The following is a 3,758-nucleotide window of genomic DNA, read 5'->3' as shown; positions in this document are numbered from 1 at the left end:
TGAATTACAATAAAAGATATTCTGAAGAATTCTTAACTAAAGTTTTTCCAGAGTCTCAGTAACTGACTCATACTAATATTATTTCCTTTTAAATAATTCATTTAACACTTTATTGTTTCCATTAAATATGCTTCCAAGCATACTAATTAAAAGTGTCAAAAAGGGGAGTAAGAGAATTTAATAAAACAAGGTACTTTTTAAAATACCTTCAATCCAGTAGTGGAGAAACAGACATGTAAAAAATACCTAAAGACACTGAATATTACCCAGTCAAACCACCTGTCACAAGCAAAAATAAAACAAATCATTGGTAATGCGGTACCAAACTAGGTGCAAAAGACATATATTTTGGTTCCATCCTCTGAGAAATGGGCCATATCCAAACAAATTTTATATAGAAGCCATGGAGTTGTTGCATAGCAACAGTGCATACTGAAAATGTATTACTTTCAACTCCAAAGCTATCTTTATTGCCTTTTCTGAGACAATGGTGCTAGGTCTTTATCATTGTTTCCCCTGTCTGCTCACTTATTCCAGAGACACTGCAGGAAAAGGACTCTGCCTCTGGGTTTCATGTTGTTTCTCTCATGCGTGCAGGGAGTGCTTGTGGTGTTCGCCTTCCAGCAAGTTTCTGTGTCTAGTCAGAGTTCCCTCTCCTCTGGCCTCCATTTGCTGACGCTGGCAGGGAGGTCTTCGTGTTTGTCTGCACAGCTTGAGATTAGTCCTCTCCAATATCGGCCAGCAGACTTGGAACTGCTCTGTCCCAGAGCATCCAGTGAACACGTCAGCCATAGAGTTTTCTGTGGTGACTTTGTCTTCAATGACGTCTAACACCCATCTGAAGAAGTGCACCTGGCTCCATGTGATATCATGTTTAGTACCCTTAATAACACTCTGGTACAATTCAAAATTTTCTTCTAACTGCTCTGTGCAGCCTATCTCCAACAAATAATATTTGAAAATTCTTTAAACCAAGCTCCTCCTGGTTTCTCTTTCCTGACTTGACTGACTTAAACTCTGTGACTCTCTTGGATGTTCAGTTCTCATTTCCAACACTCAAGGGCTAGATCAAATTAATTGATTTGTAAATGAGTGATATATTATTTACATTATTATAGACCTAGAAATAATAGCTCTTGTTATAATTCATAATCAAAACGATTAATTTTAATAAATATCTGAAATCTTACATATATATAATATGTACCAGAATACATATTTTAAAAATTAATATGGTTTAAAAAATGATTCTAGAATACCAAGGATAGAGAGTCAGGTAAACCGGTCACTTTAAGTGCCTATGATGTAGCAAAGTCGATTCATTCTCAGTAAGAAAAGTACCACTCTGCTGAGTGATGTTGATCACGGGGAGGCTCTGAATGCTTGGGCACAGGGGGATATAGAATATCTCCGTATTCATCGCTTAATTTTGTTGTGAACCAGAAAATGGTCTCAGAAGAATATCTTAACAAATAGTTCTAAATGTAACTGAAATGTTTGGGAAGAAATTAAAAATGTGTTCTTTACTGATGTTGAGATGATCATTTTACTGAATTTAGGTAAGCTAAAGTGCCTGGTGCTTACAGACATATGTTATTGGTTCTGAGCAGGATGCAGAATGGAGCATCTGGGGCCACTGAAATCTCATTAATATACAATTCTTGTCCAAATCTGCAGTTATTGAGGATCTGAAATACAAAGATAATATATCATTAACCTGGTAATATATAACTTAATATTGTAGTAAATAAACTCTTCAGAATAATAATTACATATATAAATCTAAATATTTCTCATAATATTAGAAGTAACAGTTTCTTTATATAATTGTTCACATTGCTTTTTATTACAAAGATTAATTCCTGACTTAGCAAGCATAAAGGCATAAATTATATGAGTTCTCAGGAAACTTACTGTTCTGAAGATAGAACTGAGCCATTTTCCCAAAACAACGACTTGATATTGTTTCTGTGAGAGAGTTCAATCCATGAGAATATATGGAAAAGGTTCAAAAAAGTCTGTAAGAACACATATTTTATGAGAAATTAAGTTAAAGCTTGTGTACTGATTTAAATTTGTAAACACAAAGTAAACTCACAGAGGGATGGGGGAAGAGGAACTTGAGGCAGTGAGGGTGACTGCTCAGTAAACTGCACACAGCTCACCAGCATCCGATGAAATTAGTGACTAAGCAAGTCAACCGCATTATATAGTTCAGGAATTGTTCGTGATCCACCCAGCTGGCCCAGCATGTCTAACACCCTGAAGATCACACATATTCTATGGAAATACAGAGGACCCTGAAACAATGTACAACACCTCAAGATTCACCAAAATTGACTCAACATCTGCAACAGAAACAGCAGAATCCTAAACAAATTGCCAAAGAAATAAGTAAATTTATTAAAGGGTTTGGATATCTGCCCACCATCCGCAATTAACAACATCAAAGGAAAATACAGAAGGATTGCTAGTGGTTAAGATCTCATCACTGACAAGCTTTCCAAAGGACAAGAGGCAAGCAGCTGAAAAAAAAAGTTTGTTGCTTCAGTGGAACCCTTTTCCAAAGAATCAGTGGTTTTCCTGAGGAGAGCTCAAACATAGGAATCTTGTAACCTGGAAAAGCCAAAATCAACCTCAAGTGCAAGTGCAGAATGAGGAAATGACAGAGGATGACCTCTGCCTTGTTCAAGAGAGAGTCTTCGATTAGGCAACTTGTAGCTGATATGATTGAAATTAATAACTATATATTTAAAGATTTGTAAATGACAAGGACCTATGATAGATAGCATAGAAGCCAAAGTTGAAAATGTAACACTCATGTCCAACAAGCCAACCAGCAACTGCCAAGGACAAGAAAGTATCAGAAAAAGCATTTCTGCATGTAGCTGCACAAGATGTTAAAATGACATAGAAATCTACAAGAGGCTAGCAATGAAGAACAAAATTCTTAACCTTTGTTATTTAAATGACTATGTTTATCATTATTTTGACTCTGGTTTCTATTTGTATATTGAGATTTTGAATGCAGGTTTTGTTAAAATTAAACAGAGGCCCTGGCCGGTTGGCTCAGTGGTAGAGCGTCGGCCTGCAGGTAGAGCATGCAGGAGTCCCAGGTTCGATTCTCGGCAGGGACACACAGGAGAAGCGCCCATATGCTTCTCTACCCCTCCCCCTCTCCTTCCTCTCTGTCTCTCTCTTCCCCTCCCACAGCCAGGGCTCCATTGGAGCAAAGTTGGCCGGGCGCTGAGGATGGCTCTATGGCCTCTGCCTCAGGCGCTAGAATGGCTCTGGTTGCAACAGAGCAAGGCCCTAGATGGGCAGAGCATCGCCCCCTAGGTGGGTGTGGATCTCGGTCAGGCGCATGCGGGAGTCTGTCTGACTGCCTCCCCGTTTCTAACTTCAGAAAAATACAAAAAACCCCAAAACAACAACAACAAAATTAAACAGAGAATGATTTTAGTAACTAATAAAATTTACCTTAGAAAAAAATGTCAAATTGATATTTTCAGACAACTCATTTTGAAGAACAAATAATTTAAATTTTTTTTTGTTATTTAGCTGTATTTGGCTTTTTATTTTGTGTAGGTTCAAGTGCACAGCAGGTTGAATGGACATTTATCTAAATTAAAAGGTGATCACCCTAATGGACGTGGAGTCCATCAGACACCATGCATGGTTATTAGATAGTAGTTTAGTATGTTATCTTGTGCTTTTCATCGTCATGATGGTTTTTATAACTGGCAATTTAAAGAACC

The 3,758-nt window shown here is 37.5% G+C and overlaps 1 pseudogene; it reads left to right on the top strand.

Annotated features, from left to right (window-relative positions):
- The first annotated feature begins 2,250 nt into the window (after positions 1 to 2,250).
- On the top strand, positions 2,251 to 2,888 carry LOC136388362 (syntaxin-7 pseudogene; annotated as a pseudogene).
- The last annotated feature ends 870 nt before the right edge of the window (positions 2,889 to 3,758 follow it).

The sequence above is a fragment of the Saccopteryx leptura genome, chromosome 1 (assembly GCF_036850995.1).
Source record: "Saccopteryx leptura isolate mSacLep1 chromosome 1, mSacLep1_pri_phased_curated, whole genome shotgun sequence".
Classification (NCBI taxonomy): Eukaryota; Metazoa; Chordata; class Mammalia; order Chiroptera; family Emballonuridae; genus Saccopteryx; species Saccopteryx leptura.
The sequence above is the reverse complement of the archived record's forward strand: the minus strand, read 5'-3'. Positions and strand labels throughout refer to the sequence as shown.